General features: G+C 39.6%; 1 protein-coding gene across 4 annotated transcripts in view; it reads right to left on the reverse strand.

The window, feature by feature from the left end:
- The window catches only part of ccny (cyclin Y), a 41,749-nt gene that overhangs the window by 16,931 nt on the left and 4,616 nt on the right, over window positions 1-20,202 (reverse strand). The window lies entirely within an intron of this gene.

Genomic DNA, 20,202 nt, shown 5'->3' on the forward strand with positions numbered 1-20,202 from the left:
CACCTAGAACCCAAAGATCTGAGAGGAGCTGGCAAGAAAAACTGCAATAAATGACGAGCACAATATCATTCAGCACTGTACAGCTGATAAAAATCAGCTGCTGAAACCTGCTTTGTACAACATTCATCCTTTGGGTATGACGCTAAGTGCTTTGTACACTTATCCATCAGAGGGTGTCTGAATGTTTCAATGAGGCTTTTTTATACAAGGATCAAAAGAAACAGTCCTAACTCTGAAATATGCTTACTTGTTACATTTGTTTTAATGGAAAGTAGCCCAGGTATTTATTTCTGGCAACCCATTACAAATAATGTGTTTTAATAGAGGACATGATGGAAAATAATCTCAGGCTACTGGGAAATGTAAAAAAAAAACAAAAAAAAAACCCAAAAGACACCGATAAACAGATGAGTAAAGTTGGCATTTAGAATACAACCTGATTTCATTTCTAATTTTTTATGTATTTGTACTTGATTTGCTTTTATGTGTTGCTGTAAATATACTGCCTTCCCTTGCCAGATGTGTCTGTTTAAATCCAGTAGCAGCTACAGAGCCTAGCATATGGCTGTTATGCACAGCTACTGAATGAATATATCAGTATCAATTTAGTGTCCTAGTTCCTTGTCCCAATTACATCCCATAGTCCCAGACATGCTGAAACGTGACATTTTACTGCTGAATTATAAACAGGAAATGTAGAATTCGGAGCCTGCAGACATAATAGTTTCTGTGGTTAGTGCAACAGAGAGCCACTGTTGTTTGAACAGCAGACTTTTATTTGATCTAAGGTTGATTTAATGGTGGAATTTTCTGGTGACCTGTAATATCCGGCACTAGCTTAGATGAAACCATTTGTTGACATGACTTCAGAATCTTTATTGTGCTCTGGTCTAGGTTAAACATTTACTCTCAAATGTTACAATAGCCTGAGGAAAAATTAATGATAATGTCACACTAACATTACATCGACACTGCCACGCATTAAACTCTGAACCAGAAAAGAAACAAAACTAAAATTCAATGCAAACTAGCAGCGTGGGGTGGTTAGCCAACGAGCGGCTTCCTGGCCTCCTGGATGATGTCAGCGCAACAGGAAGGGTCACAAAGAACCAACACCCAGACAGACAAACGAAGAGAAAGAGAAACTGATGTCAAGAGACAGGCAAAGAGTGAGAAGCTGATAATGAGAGAGGAAAGGGCAACGAGGGCAAGAGAGCAGAAAAATAAAGGGATGAAGATGACAGATTTGAAACATGATTGACAGAGAGAGAGAGAAACAGTAGTAGAGAAAATATAACGAGTGAAGGTGATGACAGGGGAAGCATTAGTGGAAAGAAAGTGAAAGGTGAGGGAGAAGAGTTTTGCTTGCAACCAGGGGTCCGTTCTTCGTACCTCGCTTACTACATCCAAGATCAAATCATCGCGCTAACTTTGAGCTCGCTATTCCGGTTCTCCGAACACACCTGTTGTTGACGATTAGTATAGCTGGATGAAGTAATGTGAGATCACTGGGTGGCTTAACAGGGGCTACGCATCGATAGTAGAAACATTGATCGGCAACCCTTTGATTGGTCGGCGAAAATGTCGAAGGAGCGCGCTCAGTATTTTTCGGCAGCAGAGCAAGAACTCTTGAGTGAGGGATTTCAGGAGTTTCAGAGTTTAATTAAAACGCAAGGGAACACTGCAAAGGCTGCAAAAGCAAGGAGAGAGGGCTGGCAGAAAGTTGCTGACAAATTAAACTCGTAAGTAATTTAATAAAATAATAATAATGGATTGGATTTATATAGCGCTTTTCAAGGCACCCAAAGCGCTTTACAATGCCACTATTCAGTCACTCTCACATTCACACACTGGTGGAGGCAGCTACGGTTGTAGCCACAGCTGCCCTGGGGCAGACTGACAGAAGCCAGGCTGCCATATCGCGCCATCGGCCCCTCTGGCCAACACCAGTAGGCGGTAGGGTAAATTTATTATATTACACTATATTATATTATATTATATTACATTATATCCTCTTTCACATTAGAGCCACAACAGGACCCACTAGAACATGGGAACAGGTAAAAGTGAAATATAAGAATATTCTACAGAATGGTAATATTTATCACTTATATTGCTTTTAGTCTCTTGAAAAGAGACCCTGAAATAATCTGTTTGTTTATAACAGCAACCAAGAAAAGGGCAGAGCACAAAAAGACAGGTGGTGGTCCTGCACCCCCTCGTCAACAAGTTGGTTAAGTAAATAATACCCTCACGGGAAAATCGATATCTCTCTATGAGCACACTGTCGCGCTGAGCTAAAGGATCCTGTCTGTCCCGCAATATACGCTGAATTCTGAAAACTCTCCTTATCAATCTTGCACCTTCCGCAATGGGTGGCTCGCGTATACGGACAGGACATGGCTGCGACAGACTTCCCAAATCCACCTTCGCTTTTATAGCCGTGGTCTCTCATCTTGATTACACGAAGTAATTTACTATTACTACTCTAAAATATGAATTACATCTGAAATAATCAAATACATGAAATAGAATGATTAATAGTACATTTCCCTTTTTTTAGGAAATGACCTGTATGTATCTGTATGGAATCAATAAAAGGATCAAGTACTGCATTATCTTTAGTTACATTGATAATATTTATTTATGGAAAAACAGTGGTAAAATATCGCTGTTGCTTTCGTATAAATGAAGCGGACATACCTGAGTGGCCGCGATCTAATCCTGTTTACATAAAGTAAGCCTGCTCCCGAGCAGGTTTACGCTTACGGATCTGTTGCTATGACAGCAAGTCCCGGATGAGCTTCGGAGAACCGAACGATCCAGATCACGCGAAATCGTCAACAATCAAATCCAGCTAACTTACTTAGCGAGGTACGAAGAACGGACCCCAGATCTCGCTGAGTCTTGTTGGTGTAAAGCTTTGGTTTAGTGTGCCATTAAACACACCATGCAGTGATAAGTACAGCTGAGATCATAGAGGCTCTCTGCACAGCAGCTTGCACATGCAAGCCGCTGCTACTGTCTACAAACTCTTTTGAACTTTGTGTTGGAGAGCCACTTAAAGAGCCTCAAAGGACACACACACACACACTTATATATACACACATTCATACATATATGTTTATATACACACACACACACACACACACACACACACCACCATGATGTAGGAGGTAGTGACAAGCGATGCTGAATAAAAGATGGGTGTGTGGGAAGAAGCAGCACTGGAGGAGAACTTAAGGTAGGTTAATGATGATGCACAGTGTCTGAACGTTAGTGATGGAGAAAGTAAGCATGGAAATCACAGCTTAATGACACAGTATGATCGTGACAAAATGCCCAAATGCTCTAAATCTCTGTAGATTTAGATTTAATTTGTGGCGAGGGTCATACACCATTTCTTTTATAAATTATTACATAATGCAATTTATAAATATCTCCCCTGGAAACATTTTATTTGCCATGTACTTTGTGATGGATAACCATGCAATATATTCAGCTGCCTCATACTGCAGATAAACTCAAAGCAGCACTATCAAGTACTCCAGTGAGAATGCCCTGGAAGGGAAAACATTCAGGAAGGCGTAGAGCTTGCTGGTCAGCAGTGGTTGAACATTCAAACTAAGAGTGCAACACAAACTGGAAACAGAGACCATTCACCTTTAAAACAAAAGGTGTGACTATTACATGGTGTTGGTTTTAGATGTAAGACACAAGGTTTACCCAATGAAACCCATCACTATTATTTCCTTTGGTGAACGACAGATGATAAGGGGTCACGAACCTGTCTTTAGGCCTGTGCAGCCGACAGTTGTTTGATATTCTGCAGGTGCCTATGTAGATCGCAGATTTATTAACCTGTGATGCATCATTTGTACTCATTGGTAATAGCATGCCTGCTAGGCATGCAACAATTACTTGTACTTTGTACTTACACTTTTTATATTTCTGCTGTATAGAACTTTGGTCAGGCATGTGTTGTTTAATAAGTGCTATATAAATAAATTATGGCCTCAAATTTTAAAAAAAAGTTTAGTTGGAATCCACCCACTTTGTGTTGCCAGCACTTATTTAAGTTGTCTCTGTTTTAATAATGTGTCAGTTCAAGCCTTTCCTCTCTAATTAGCTGTTGTGATTCAGAGTATATGACATTTTCTGTTGTTTCTGTTTTTGTTTGTATTTTGCAGCTGTTTCCTTTGCCCTCATTCACTTGCTAAGCCTCATTACCAGGAGTCACGAAGGAGGAAATCTCATAGGTCCAGTTAGTGTATGAACATTTAGCACCATTTTTTTAAGGATGGATCACAGTGGAAGTAATATAATATCACACACTTTGATCATCTAAAATACCTCAGTGTTACTGAAGTTATGCGTGCTGCAGTAAGGTGTTGTTTTTGTTTTTTAAAAAAAGAAGAAAAAAAAATCAGAGCCAGGGTGTGTCCCCCTCAATGTGTGGTCATTGACCCCTGGCGTGAGTCCACCCTATTTAAGTTCTCTCCCCCCATTTCTCCAACCTGGGGGAGACAAAAGCAACCCGGCTTCCTGCGTTTCAGGAAGTTGAGAGGAAATGAAGCAAGGGGGTGGCGGTTACTCATTGTTAGCAATGCAGCTGAACAAAGAATGGTGAGAAGGTCAGCGTGTGGATTTAAGCCATGCATGTATGAAGCTATACCCTTACATTGTACAGAATACTGACGGAACACAACTAACATGGAAAGATGAACACAAGAAGAAAAAGGGCACCAACAAAGTCACGCCTACTGCCCCTCCCATTTCCCATTTGATAACTGAATACACTTCTACAAGTTAAAGTGTGGTCATATTAGTATATGACTGGCTGATTTTATGCTACATACCTACTGGATATAGTATTGACTCTGAGAAATAAAGTTTCTATAGTCTAGCACGTATAGTAAATTAATGCTGTCTTATTATATTGTCTATCATATATTAATACCTGTATGGATTTTTATAAAAGCATCATATAATGATATCAATAATATCATGCACAACAATCAAAACTGTCTAAACATGCTGACAGTGAGAGCCACACGTCGGCCTCCAAAGACAATTTAACAAGAGGAGCTATTTCAATAACTTCTATAAAAGCACAAATCTTTGCAAAATATACAAGAAAACTGTTCTGCTAAAGTCAGAAACAACAAACTTGTTCACTTGAGGCAAAAAAACCCAGCTTTGAGTATAACCAAGGTATTAGCATACATGAGGTGGAGATGGATGGTGGAGAAACAAATGACTCAACCAAGCATCACTGGAGGACTCGCTAGTTACACTCGACATGACAGGAAGAACAAATGATGGATAATTTGGAATTACTGATTTGGTTACATGGTGGAAAATCAGAAGCCTGACCCAAGAAAGAGCAGAGTTCCAAGATAAGTTACTTTAGTTATTACTTAGGGAAAACACTGCATAGGCTACTTTTGTGATTACAGTTGACTTATGCTGTCTAACTGGTATTCATAGTTTTCAATCGTGTGACCATTCACTGCCACTCAGCAAAACTACTAGTCTGTCAAAGCGGCTAGTAGTGGAGAGTCTTTAGTACTTCAGGAAAAAGAGGGATTTTTTGTTTGCTTGGTTTTCCTCCCTGTCTTGAGCAAAGACTACTTTAATCATCATTTAATCTTGATGCGTAAATAACGCTGCTGTGGGAGGTGAAGAACAAGAAATTGTTCATTGTTAAAGCAAAAGTAAGTGTTACCAGTCTAGCTTAAACAAACTACCAAATGTAAATGTTATATTTTGTTGACTTGGGAGGGGGTTAATTTAAAGACCATAACACATGCGTTTTCTTTTAATAATAAAATAAATACTCACTAATTCAAGGCTGTGCTAATAATTCAGAACCAAATTTATTGTTTTGCAGGATATTCAGAATGTTTTTATGCCGTGAGCAAGATGATCTGTATATACTGTGCACTAGTACACTATTCTCACTACATGCTCCCCAGAGTGGTCACGAGGAAGGCTCCATCCCCTTTGCTGGTTTTTGGTTGCCCAGCTCCAGATGGTGCAGTGTGGTACAGACCAGAGAAGACACAGTGTCAAAAAGAATCCAAATGATGAACTGAATGATGATGACTGCAGCATAAATAACAGTTTGTGAATTGAAGGAAACCACTTGACTCCTACTTTGTGGGGTGGCTGTAGCTCAGGAGGTAGAGCAGGTCACCTACTGATCGGAAGGTTGGAGGTTCGATCCCAGGCTCCTCCAGTCTGCATGCCAAGTATCCTTGGGCAAGATACTAACCCCAAGTTGCTCTCCAATGCATCCATCGGAGTATGAATGTGTGTGAGTGTAGTTAGAAAGTAGGGCTGCTCAATTAATCGAATTTTAATCACGATTACAATCTGGGCTTTCAACGATCATTAAAAATGACTGAGCCGATTATTAGCCCCTCCCTCGTGCTTTACTCTCGCGCTGCTCCGTGTGGCAAATCGAGTGCACCTCTCTGCATTTCGAACACGTGTCACAACAATTAAGAGCAGCGGTCTCCAACCTTTTTTGCGCCACGGACTGGTTTATGCCCGACAATATTTTCATGGACCGGCCTTTAAGGTGTCACGGATAAATACAACAAAATAAAACTAGTACCGGTACCGAAAAAAAGAAAATTTATTCATAACACACGTGAAAATACCAAGGAAAACTGAGTAAACGATAAAAACGATAACAAAATAACGCTGAAAACCGATAAAAACCCTGAAAACTATACATTTTACACCTGAGCCTCAACTCTCGCAGCCCGGTACCAAACGACTCACGGACCAGTACCGGTCCGAGGCCCAGGGGTTGGGGACCGCTGATTAAGAGGACCCGAGGGAAGCTCGGAAAGCTAAGCAGAAGTTATTTGGAGAGGAGAGTGACTGCTGTTGGTTGAAAAGAGAGGTAAAAAAACTTCAGTGGTGTGGAAACATTATGGGTTCACGGAGTCAGACGTGGATCAAGTAGACACAGTGTGTAAACTTTGCTACGGTGTCGTGGCTGCACCACAGAGCAACACTGCAGTTCACTAAACATAGATGTTTACATTTTTCATTTATTTTTTATATTGCAAACATTTGCACTGTTATCAGTATTTGCACACTATTTTATATTATTTTTTGACAATCTTTAAAGTCATTATTCAATACATTGTTATTGTTAAATAAATATCGTCAAATAATCGAGATCTCAATTTCAGTGAAAATAATCGTGATTATCATTTTTGCCATAATCGAGCAGCCCTACTAGAAAGCACTCAGTATAGAGGTAGTGCTTGTGAGAATGGGTGTGACCGGGTGAATGTGGCGTGTTGTATACTTTGAGTACGCCGGGAGAGTAGAAAAGCGCTATATAAGAATCAGTCCATTTACTCCTGTTTAACCTTAATATACGTCAATTTACGTAACCTTAATTTTAAGCGATGTTTGCAAAGGCATCCGCGAGCTACCATGCCTGACTTTGCCCTGATAACAGAAAGATGGAGAAATCCACGAGGAGGACACACTTACTCACACATTCACTGGACGCAGTTAGTGAATAAAGGCTTTGACGGCACATCTTAACAACACTCCTATTTTGATAAGAAAACACTGCAGACTGCAGAGAAGACATGGACTGTACGTTGTCATGAGCTCCGTTGTGGTTTTAATCTGCACCTTTGAGAAAGCATGTTATCTGTTTTGTAACATTTGGAACCCTATCAGCCTATGATACGGCAATTGTGTACTTTTAGCTCTACACTACAGGAGATAAGCTGAACAGGTCAGAGTTACAGCTGCTTTATTTTCTTTTTCTTTTCCTTTCTTTTTAAGGGAACTATCTAATTAGTGTTATCCCATCTTGACACAGTTCAGTGTCTATCATGGTTACCATCAGGAATTCCTCCAAACAAACTACAATTTACTATTTAAACACTTGACACACACTGAAAATTGTTTGGTTTAATATGCAGTTACATTTCTGGGCATCAAATTGGCCAACTCTAATATTAAAAAATTGAGGTTAAAGGTCATGAGGGTGACTAAATTGCTGAAAATCCAAGTGAATGAATAACTAATGATGAACCCATATTTTTAATTTTACCACACACACACACACACACACACACACACACACACACACACACACACACACACACACACACACTCAGCAGTGCCATCGCAGCTCTTTCTAACAGCTTAAATCACCCCTCAGCCCGTATCATCGATCCCCGACAGCTACCAACCTCTGTGCAGTGATGCAGACTCATCAAAGTAAAAAGAGCTGAGCTTTTATCAAAGAAAAGCCAACAGGGACAAGAAGATGAAGCAGGAAGAGTTGGGAAAATTGCACCAGAACACACCAGAAAACAGCTCTCATTTGCATGATTACAGAAAGAAAATCAATTAAAAAAAGGCTTGTAAAGACGCGTCTACTCCAAGATGAGACATGTGTATACAATGTTACAAGCATTTAAAAGCGGTCAGCAGTAAGTCAAAGCTGCAGTGGCCTGATGATAAATGTAGGAAGTGTTGCCCAGACACATGAGTGAATTACTTTGTGGAAAATAAATGCTAAGAAACAGGCTTCTTATTTCTCTTGCATGACTGTGTGAGAGTGTTAGAGAACAGTGTGTCAAGCCAGTCAAGAAGCAGTGAAAAGTATTGCTAAGCAGAATAAAAATGAACTGAGAGAAGAGAAGTGCCAAGAAAGTTGTTAAAATGATGAATTTGATGAGTTTTCACATTTAATGAGTTTAGTGCATATCTCCATTGGATTAAGAGCCCATAGCTAAACAGCAAACTGCTTTGTCAAACATAGACACAGATGTACTTTGAGCTACATGCTAATGCTATCATGCAGATGCAGTTTTACCAAGCTCGTCGTCCGAGTTGAGCTTGTTAGCATGCTGGAAGATGCAGATTAGAACTCAACGCAGGGGCAGATGAGGCTGATAGGATTGTCATTAGTTTAATAGGAACTTGTTTATGAAGCATTGGTTAAAATGATATGTAATGTACCATTGGGTTCATAGTGAATAGATTAGCAAAATGTTACAGGCTGTGGAGGAGCGGTCAAGAATGTCACCAAATACCATCACAGTCAATATTGGTAATTGTCAACAAGAAATCGAAGTTAAAGCAACAATAACCGCCATGTCACAAGGACTTTATACTGAGGAGCTGGCGTGGTTAAAGATCATTTAACAGCATTTAATGTTGGGGTTGTTCTCACATACGGCTCAGGCAGGTAATGCCTAATTCATGGCACTGGATTTCTAAATATGGCTATGAATACAGTGCCAGCTATACAAACAAAAAAACCCATACCTCAAGTCTGTCTACAGATCTACATCCTGCCTTGAGGCGTTAATACATCCTGGACTGACTAACAGGAGTTAAAAGACCTTGTAAGGAATTACAAAGAAACAAAGCCTTGGAGCTCCAAGTTTGAAGACTCCATTAAGGCTGAAAGTGTACCGACATACAGATGTAGAGCGCTGCCGTTGAAGAATGGTTGTAATTAGTAAAAGCTTAAATGAAACAACCCAGGGAAGGAACAAAGAAATTGAAAAAGTGTTCCCAAAAAAAGACAACAGCACTGCAAACTCTGCAGCAAAAGTCCCAGTTTCTTTGAAAATCGCTCAATAGACGCTAGAAAGCATTTTAAATATACCAAGGACTGCAGAGACAGACAGATGGAGATTGAAACAAATATCGCAGAGGCAAAGAGCGGGTGGCTACACTCCAAATTGTTATCGACACTGCATTTAGGACGGCAAGTGACTCATATTTTCCCAGACACTCAAATCTAACAATCACATTTAATGCAATGGCAAAGCAACATCAGCTGTTTTCTGCCTATGTGTTAATTAAGAACAGGAATAAAAGCTGGAGAATCTTTGATTACATCAACATTCTGTTAAAACACTGCTGCCTACGTGATGAATAAAAGCAGTTTTTGAGCAACCCAAGCTGCTAAAGCTGCTAAAATTGCATGAAATGCTGCCAGGTGTGACTCAAACTCACATGCTCTGCCATTTAGTTAAAAATGTAATCGCAGAGATGCAATCCCCATGTCGATCACTTTCCTGCGTTGTTGTTCAATAATCAGAGAAATGTAGTTATTTAATGGCATGCTGTCATATTACACATCTAATACAGAATTTACAACCACAAGCTTCACATTTTCTAAGATGACCTGGCATTTTTCCACCCAACCTCAAAGACTGTGTGGAAAGTGGGAGATTTATTTTTATTTTTCAATGTGTTTGTTCTGTGTGTATGTAAAAGGAATAACAAGTGAGATATACAAGCACATGAGGGATATTAGGGGCTGAAGGGAACAATGGGCAGGGAGGGGACTCATTTACTCTGCACCCAGCTGAGCACTATAAACCCACCCTCCCTCTTTCTTTCCCCTCCCAACCTTTGCATCCTCTGCTCGCTGTAACTAGGCAACACTAGCTTGAAACGATTCGGATGGTAGAGGCAGGCCCATCAAAGGCAAAGACAGACAGGCGGGCTTGCTGCCTTTTTCTTCCCTTCCTGTCTTTCTCTTTGCCTTTACCACCTGCTTATACTGTACTAATTGCTGCAGAGCATTACACTGCTTGCTGATGCGGTAATACAGTGCAACACAGGATGAAATCCGCAGTATGAGATCCACAGCATCGCCTTTGAGTGCAATGCAAAACTTCATATGCCTGCTGCATCCACAGAAAAACAGCAATTGGATCTCATCTCAGAAGTTCAGTTTAACTAGGTGTTTTGGGAAAGTCAGGCACTGGTCTGAAGACAGTGTCTGGGTTGAAAGCAGCAGTTGATAAAACAGTAGGAAAGAAAATCAAGCGCACAGGGCTGACAGCAAAGAACTGACAAATAAGGAAATAGAAACAATAGTTGAGGATTAAAATAATCTTTATAAGCACACATAAACGCACACACACAGATCAGAGGTGTGGCTGTACTGAAGCACCACCTCTGCTGACACATAGGACAGATATGGCCAATTAGTGGTAACAGGATTGAAGCAGTCTAAATAAACAGCAGTCTGGGGGGACATAATGCAGATTTGAAAAAGCAATCCAAGCTAAAGTTTCTCTCTCAGTATAGACAAACTAGGAAAAACTATCTGAATGGACAATCCGGTAAATATGATACTGCACTGTAATGCTAGTGGGGTTCTAAGTATATATGTCAATTTAAGAACAAGGAATTAAAACAGTGGAAGGAAACTACTGAGCAGCTAGTACTTATCTTGCTCTTTTATTCTAAAAGCACAATGACGCTGATTTGAGATGTAACAATAGTGCGGATATGCTTTTGGCCTGTGTTTGCTGGACCTGTGAAAGCTGCTCAAGTGTGATGCATTAGCCCTGCCGCTCTATGCTCCTCAACTAATCCAAGCCACTCTCTCCCTCTCTCTGTGAGCTTTATCTAGTGTCAAGCTGTGGAAGGAGCCGGGGATGACAGGAAAGCCATCTGTGCCAAGCTCCATCACACTCTGCCCGTGCTGACATTTCCACAACGCGCATGCACGCTGGAACATGTTGGAATCAAAATCCACACATACCCACGTACGACATTTGTACACAAGCATGCAACCAAAACAAACACAGCAGAGTAACTATGGCTTTCCAGTGATGCACAAAGTTAGTGGTAAACACTCGCATGTGTAGCGTGACAGGGAACCATGAACTGAAGAAGCAGTTTAGAAAATGGGTGATGAAATAAATGATAGGCAAAAATGAAAATGAGCCGACGTCAAATTAGCTGAACCACCCCACTGCAATGACCCATAACTCGCTTCTGAGTCGTATATTGTCGACTGTGGTGCCTGTCAGGTGTTGGCGACATGTTGGCAGCCAAGCTCTGTTTCCAAAAGCCAATCAGCAGCATGTAATTACCTCCACACCTGCTCACACCGTAACCAACAACTCCACTGGTCCCATCTGATGATGTGATGGCTGCGAGCGCAGCTTATCTGGGCAAATCAGCCCCGATGCCACGAGGGTCACCACAATCAACAACAGCTTCATTCACTACTCTACCCTCAGAATGATCCCACGTCACGTTTCCTTCATAGGGCAGCATCATCTGACTGCAATTACTCTTACTGTCAAGTCCCATGAACACCTACTTTTCGTTCTCAAGAAGGTGTCTGAAAATAATATGCTACACTGACGACACTGATGTGAAAGTATGAGCCAGACAGATGATGCAAGAGAAAAATCTGCTGATAATGACAGCTCTTCCTGTTTCTCAATTTGAGTCTTGCCTCTGTGAATAATTTAGCAAATGTGTTTTCACTCGCAACTTCTAGTTTGTTCAAGTTCTCACTTTATTTAGGAAGACGGGTATTTATTTTGAGATTAATTTAAAATATGTAATACTGTACTAACCTGCAGAGGAGGTCGACCAATTTAACTTGTGAAATGAACCAAGGGAGTCGCTTTTCTTTTAATGCCTCATAAAGAACATCTAACAGCAGCAGCAGGTGTTGAAGTCAGGCAAAGTCAATTTATTTATACAGCACATTTATACACAACACAGCTGGAAGGCTGATCTAATGTGTTATGAACAAACATCTGAATTTGTGTATTTCCTCCTGCTTGGATTCCATTTCAGTCATGCGGCTGGTTAAAACTGGAAAAAAAACAGGCTGATTTTCTTTCTAAAAACGTTTAACCACGGGTGTCAAACATAAGGCCTGGGGGCCACAATCGGCCTAACAAAGAAGGAAAATCTGAGGAAGTGCATAGATTTTTTAGGTTTTACAGTTTCTTTTACAGGTAACCTTAAAATCAAAGCGAGCTATATGTGGCCCACGATGTAAAACGACTTTGACACACCTGTGTTAAACCATGTACATATGCCTGTTATCACTTTTTGTGCTACAGAAGCACTTTGGGGGGTTAAGTGCCTTGCTCAAGGACATTTAAAACAAATAAAGAGGAAGATTAAAAAAGGCTTGAGGTTAATTTTAGGTCTTTTTTATTATAGAATATAAAGAATGATGTAAAGATTCTTGCTGTTGATGCGCTCTTTCTTTAAATCAACACAAACAGACACTGTTTTGTCTTCAAAGCTTTTCTAATAATTCAAGTGGCCTGTTGACAGCTATCCCCAAAAGATCTCTTAAGCCGCCGAAACACCACATCTAATGTCGCTGCGTGGTAAAAGCAGCAGTTACACCAAGCAAGCAGACACACAGCATTATTCAAGCTGATTCCTGATTCTAACATTCAAAATAACTGGTAGGGATCTACAGAGACACCGGCCACAGGCAGTTCATCTTGTTTGGTCATCTTGCTTGCAAGAGCCACACACTCTTGACAAGCTGGATGTGTAGAATACACGCCAGAGTACAGAATGAGGACCTGGATCACAAAGGTTACTGGCATTCCCACGCCTCACTACCCAGCCCTCTTCCAAAAGCCCCTGCTTAACATTTTGACAGCAAAAATGGAAAGAGAAAAAAAAAAACAAAAAAAAAACAGCATTTAGGCCAAAATTGCAGCTTAATTGTTGAGTTTATTTTTCTCTCAATCAACACCAAGTTGGTCAGATCAAAATATTCAGGCCCAGTGGAGCATCAGGGCTGCCTTCGAGCAGACCTATTTAAAACTCTGCGCGCACATGGTTGAACCATGAGTGCTATTTTAACAGGTCTTCTGCCCACTGGCCTTTATAAATGATGATTTCACATACACATCTGGCATTTCCTTTGTCACTTTTTTTTCTTTCCATTAGTTATAAATGATTTCACTAACCTCAGGCTCAAACAAAATGTTGCTGTAAATTTAAAGAAATTCCTTACTTTTTGTTATAAAAAGTGCACTTGTGAAATTAAGCAAAGCACTTTTTTTTCTTTTTCCTATATCTGGTAAAGAAGGAAAGTCCAGAGAAAACCAGAGTTAGGTAATATGACCTTTGAATCTAACAGTATTTAACCGACTAAACAAATACCTCAAATTATTTCATGTACAGCAGCACCGAAAGTCCAGCGAGATCCATGAAGAGACACGTTCTCGTATTTTAATGAGTGCTCCTTATCAGAGATCCAGAATCTTGCTCCCTTCCCTTCATCAGAAGTGGCAGAAAGCCATTACGATGTGAATCTCTCTGGGGACTGCAGTGACTAGTTCATTTGTGGACAGTAAATGTGTCTTCCCACTAGAAAGCCAAATCAAGCCAACCGGGACACCAGAATGAGATTGTCACAGACAATTGGATTTTCATTAACAATCTGTGAATCAGTTAATTTGTTTCTAAAATGGAAATTAAGTCCCTCTGAAATCATTTGTTAGTCCTTTAGGGAAATCACTGGCTTGTGCCCGCAAAAACAAGAAGTTGTCAAGCAAATGAAGAGTTTCTTGCAGGCTGTAATTGTCAGTGTCTTAAAGCAGACATGATTCAAACCATCCCCACCAACAACAGCCACTCAACAGCTGATGCAGCTTCTTTGCTTCATCAAAAGCACATTTCACGTCTGGCTCCTATCTAAAAAGCTGAGGCTGTCCTGTTAGTGCAGCAGTGTGCCTAAACACAAGTAACTAACAACAATACAGAATTCCTCCCGAGATATGCTCCAAAAACAGACACTACAACACCGATGAACACGGCCTTTAACATGCCGGTTCCCAAGTACAAAGCTGTGTGAAGTCTGACTGTGACAATTTGCACCAATGTGAGAAAACCCCAGGTAACAGAGAGATGAAATCACAGCTAGCGAGTGTTTGTTCTGTGTGCTGCCTAATGCACAGTCTGCCCAAACAGCACCATCACCTAAACAAAACAGCGAGAATGACCAAATGTAGCTGCGTGCTGCATGTTGCATTTGACTAAACCAGTTTCCTTTTGTAACTGTGCTGACTGGTGATTAGGGAACGAGAAATCAATACTGACATTAAACAACTGGCAGAAAACGACTTTAAGAGGTAGCAAAATATTATTTACACTGCCAATTACTGACCCACTGTGGCATATATTTCATGAAAAAGGTCCTATGAAAACTTAATTTCAGAAATGAAAATGGATAATTGCTAAAACTGGATTCTAACAGTTGTGATTATTCTAAATTAAAACAGAGTGCTATAATACAGTGTGGGATCAGTTCGTTCCAGAGATTTCTGTTGGGCCTAATTACTTAAAATGTTGAATTGTACAATGAGAATGTGATTAAACGTTAGAGCTACTCATCAGAGAAGATGAGAATTACACAATATTGATGCTTGCTGTAAGGAATCAGTTCGGTAAGTGGGTAATATTGATCAAGACAACATCGTTTAACACATTTTCAAGTTTCACTGGCTTTGGTCTCATTGTAAATTTCAAAACAAGCCTAACTAATACCTAACTCTCCATCTAGTTGAACTCTTTTAGACACAGGCTAAGGTGCTTGGAAAGAAAGCGACTGGACTTTAAGTTTCATGAAGATGTTTCACGTCATCTGAGAGTTCCAGGTATTTAAACCACAGAGGGTCACTGATCACACCTCCTCACATGAGTCAACCTGTGAAAAGGAGTGGGTCATTATCACCAGAGACTTCCAAGTGAAACCATTATAACACCTTGCCTCACCATATCATGTGACCTATTAAGGTCACCTGTAGATGTGAGTGGAGGTTGAGGCGCCTGGGAAGGGATCTCAAAACGGCATTTTAGGGGGCAGACAGTTGGTGTCGTAACCACGCCCTCTGTTCAAAGATGGAGACAGGACGTGGTGTTTAAAAGTAAGGAAAATGCAAACCTGTCAAGTTAAAGGGAAGTTAGTAAGTCATTGTGGTGCTGGCATGAATGTTGCACTTCTTAAGTCAGTTTGTGTGTTTTTTCTGAGCTATATGTGAAGATCAAGACGATTTTGAACACTTAACTCTTTAAAGGCTTCCTGTTTGAGAGTTGTTGTGTGGCTAACATGGAGCCAAAGATGACTATAAAGTCTCTTGACTTCCTAATGGAGGAAATTTCTACTATCAGGTTGCAGGAGAAAAGCATGCTTGATATTGTGGAGGAGGTAAAGCTCCTCTGCATCCAAAATGCAGAGTAAGGTTGCAGACCTGGAACAATACTCCAGCAGGAAAGAGGTAATGTAAAGTACTTAAATGACAAACTGTAAAATATTCATTAAACTAAACTGATCGCTGGAGGAAGCTAAAGTACTTCCTCCGGCAGGCCATCAAAAATATGGTGGATCTGCAGTTTATATCAGTAAGGAAGCTAAATAAATATTAACTGATAAATATTAACTTACGGTGAAGGGGTCAGATTAAATCAGCACTCCTTTTCGATACGTAACTGAATCAAAACAGATGACGTGACACTGAAATATATTTTGCTCTATTTTGTGTAGCATTTTTTCCTTTTCTTTGCCAAATGAACTTCTGTATATTATTTACATGATCCAAATATACTGAACATAAACAAACAAGTCCAGTCGCTTTCTTTCCAAGCTCCTTAGACTACCATGACCTGGATGACTAAGACCTCACACAGACATATAATTTAGACACGTGGAAAATCAAAGGTTCAACTTGAACACTGATTTTCCAGCTACCACGATGGAAATGGACCGACAGACTAATCCACATTCAAAGTAGCTGTAAAACCCTCCCACCTGTGACCGCATTACACCCGACCGCTCTGCATCGAACAACAATGCCCCTTCAAACTCATGCTTAACTGCAGCCTCTTTCACACACTTTATTATGCATCCTACTCCTAAAATCACTGCTGAACCTGCTTTCTCCACTTAAACTTTTGTTAATGTCCTACATTTACTAAAGTGCATTTTAACAACCCACCCAGTTTGCACAAGAAACCACTTTCAATATGGGTGGAGAGGGTAACAGTGACAGCCCTGATGCTACAGAATTTAAATTTGCTTAACAAAACAAGACAAAGTGAAAGTCACATACAGCCTATCGGCCATTGTCTGTTCTTTTTTTAGTTAACTAAAAGACTGCGTAGTTATTTTGTTAGTTCTTTCATCAGGTAATTTTGTTTTTTCTGTTTAATAACAAGGGAGTGGGAGAGATGTCAAAAGTCTGCTACACCATCCACCATTATGTCCTCTTTATCTGAATGGTCAGACAGCTCAATGTGCTTTGTGAGTTATAAAAAAGAAAAAGACACAATGTTTTTCTTTAATTAAGAAGAAGATTAACCTACTTTCAGGGACTGCAAATCTGGCATTTTTTTTAGTTTTTAAGCCAAAATACAAAATTTTGTAGCTTCCTACAGCAAAGGATTCAGAGGTTGTTTTATAATCAGGGTTCATACACATTTTTCAGGGTCACATTCAAACACTTTTTACATAGAAAAATGCACCACAGACAAATACTGGAAAAGGACATTGTACACTATACGCATATTGCAGCAACTCAGAAAACACATTTCTCTTAAAAATTAAGATTTGCAAATGTGAACAAATCAGCCTGTTAGAGATATTCATCTCCAAGGCCAAATTAATAAGTCTTCGCATGAGGTATGGATGCTTCTTTCCTATGCGACACAAAAAATAGGAGACAGATTTTATTTATTTTTTTTAACTAGTTAAGCACCCACGCACCCAAAAAACGGGGGCAAAAGGGAGGAGATCACGTTTAATCTGTTATAACACGAAGCCAGAAATGTAAGTGCTGACATGAGTAGTGTCCACAGAAACCTCTGAATCTCAGCTAAAATCTCATATAAACCATTTCTACAGACACCAAACAAAGCAAAGACACCAAAAAGTTTAAAGAGCAAATGCATCACCATGAATTTGTGGACAGATAATATCCATATTTTGATTTATGATTTTCTGGAGTTAAATGTGAACCGAAGCATATTTTCAAAGGTGTTATATACTGTAAAATACTTTTAAACATTAGGTGAGGGTTATAAAAAAATCTAATTTTTTTTTTATGTTTGAGTCACAGCAACTTTGACATAGTAACATCTGCAGTAATATATATACATCTGATGACATCTCACAAGTGTTAGCTTTATTTGATACCAAAACTGTTTACACAGAGTTTTTAATTGCAGAGAAAATTTATTTTGGTCATTTCATTTTTGAACAGAAAGCTCAGAAAACCCCTGGAGGTCTAACAGGTTGAAGTTAATTCCCAATAAAACCAACTATGAGATGTTTGACTACATTGCTGTCTGTATTATCGTCATAGTCATAAATGATCACCTTTAAAGTGTTTGTGCTAATAACACCATGTACAGTAAGACAGGCATGGAGAACAGCACTGACTGGAGAGGCTTTGAACAGATGACACACTCAGTTTAATTCAATATACAAGACTTTAAGAATGCACAAGCATCTACCTAAAATCTATTTATTTAGTCTATCATCTGTGATATTTTTAGGTACAATTATAATGTACCTTAAATAAACAGGCAACCTTAAAGTATGAAATATTAAAACACTTAAATTTGTCTGTTGTCTCAGTGGCTGATAGTGCCCCACAGGCCTCAATGTGAGTTGAAGCCATTTATAATTTATAAAAATAAACAGATTTTGAATGAAAGCCAGGGGACTTCGGTAGCACAAAAAAGTAGCTATTCTTTGTGCCCATATGGATCAGTCCCTCTTATTGCCATTATTTCCTTAAGCCATAAGTTGGCTAGTTAAGTGTCAGACTAACGTTTAAAGCTTTTACTTGAGTGAAGTAACTCACATTACTGCTACTGCTAAGTAATGTTAGCTAAATTCACAGCATATTCAATAAATCCCCATGCCATAACTAAGTGCTATAATAAGGCTGCCATACTCCATCACACGCATTTCAATCATTTCTAAAGCAAGTTTAGTGCACTCATCCCCGACTGTGTGGGGGAGGGGGTCACACATTGAAACAGACTGACATGCAGGGGTAGGCAGCCCAGGCGGAGAAATGTTGCTTTTAGACTTTGCGACTTGTGTTATTTCTCTACCTGATAAGAAAACTATTCGGTCAGATAGTTATTTGTGGCGAATGAAATACAGTTTCAAGCACTTTTAAGCACCACATCTGAAATTTAAGCACTTTTCAAACCTTGAAAAGACAATATTACAATTCAAGCATTTTCAAGGTTTTCAAGCACCTGTACGAACCCTCTATAATGTAAGACTGTCCCAATTGTCTTTGAATCAAATCAATTAATATTTTCTGGTCAGATATTTCTTTTGATCATTATAATGCAAAACTCTTAGTTTCCTTATATGTTGCTTCCAAGGTGCCAGACATTCTCGTGATGTTGAGAAATAGTTCTCCAGACTTTACAGCTACTCTAAAGACTCTAAAACCCTTTCAAATTCTTTCTTTGGACATGAGCTGCTTTTTTCGCTTATTTTCAGTGCATTCTTGTACCTTTTCTGTTTGTTGTCAATTAAAACTGACCTGTGAATCATTCAATCATCCAACAGCTATCTAGGTCAAGGGACGAGGCAGTGTTACAAAAAAGACAAATTCTGTCTTTTTTCTTTAGGCACTCTGTTTTTAGCAGCCTGTCAAATAAACACATCACTTCTTCCCTATTTCTCAGTTGAATGTATGAAAAATGCCAAAGATAACACAATAGGTGATTCCCATAGAGACGAAAATGTGGCCCATCTCAGCATGATGTGCAGTGTGTCCTTAAAAAAATTTAAGGATACTGCACAGCAGAGGACAAAAGAAGAAGTGGCAGCTAAGTGGCTGCGTTGTCACAAACTTGGGTGTCCACACCAACCACGTGCCCATCCAGCGGGGTGATGACATTACCTCTCAGAGGTATAAATCTACAGCACATGAACAGCATCTAAAGTCACATCCTTGAGAAACATGAAAACATCCAGCAAAGCTCTGCGACAGGTTGGCTCAAGATTTGATTTGCAACATCTTAAAGCTTTGACGTGCAGTTTTTAATTATGTCAATTTTCAAATATGAATTTCTGCAATTCTGCACTTGGCATGGTTCACATGGGTATGGGTAAAATCCCTACTTAAAGTAAATCTAACATCTATATACTTACAAAAGACATTTAACAAATCAGGTTTTTAGGAATATTTTCACCTCACACACACTCAAAATAAAATAGTATCATACACCATAGATGTAGGTCAACTTGTCTGGAAATCATAGTTAGGAGACTCCCCGGGCTCATCAACCAGGCATGAATAATCCATGTCCAGATTTCAATTAGCCTGCAAGCAAGACTCATCAGTGTGTGTGTGTGTGTGTGTGTGTGTGTGT

This window comes from Haplochromis burtoni, unplaced genomic scaffold, assembly GCF_018398535.1.
Source record: "Haplochromis burtoni strain Fernald_Lab_line unplaced genomic scaffold, NCSU_Asbu1 Contig_30, whole genome shotgun sequence".
In the NCBI taxonomy this organism is placed as follows: Eukaryota; Metazoa; Chordata; class Actinopteri; order Cichliformes; family Cichlidae; genus Haplochromis; species Haplochromis burtoni.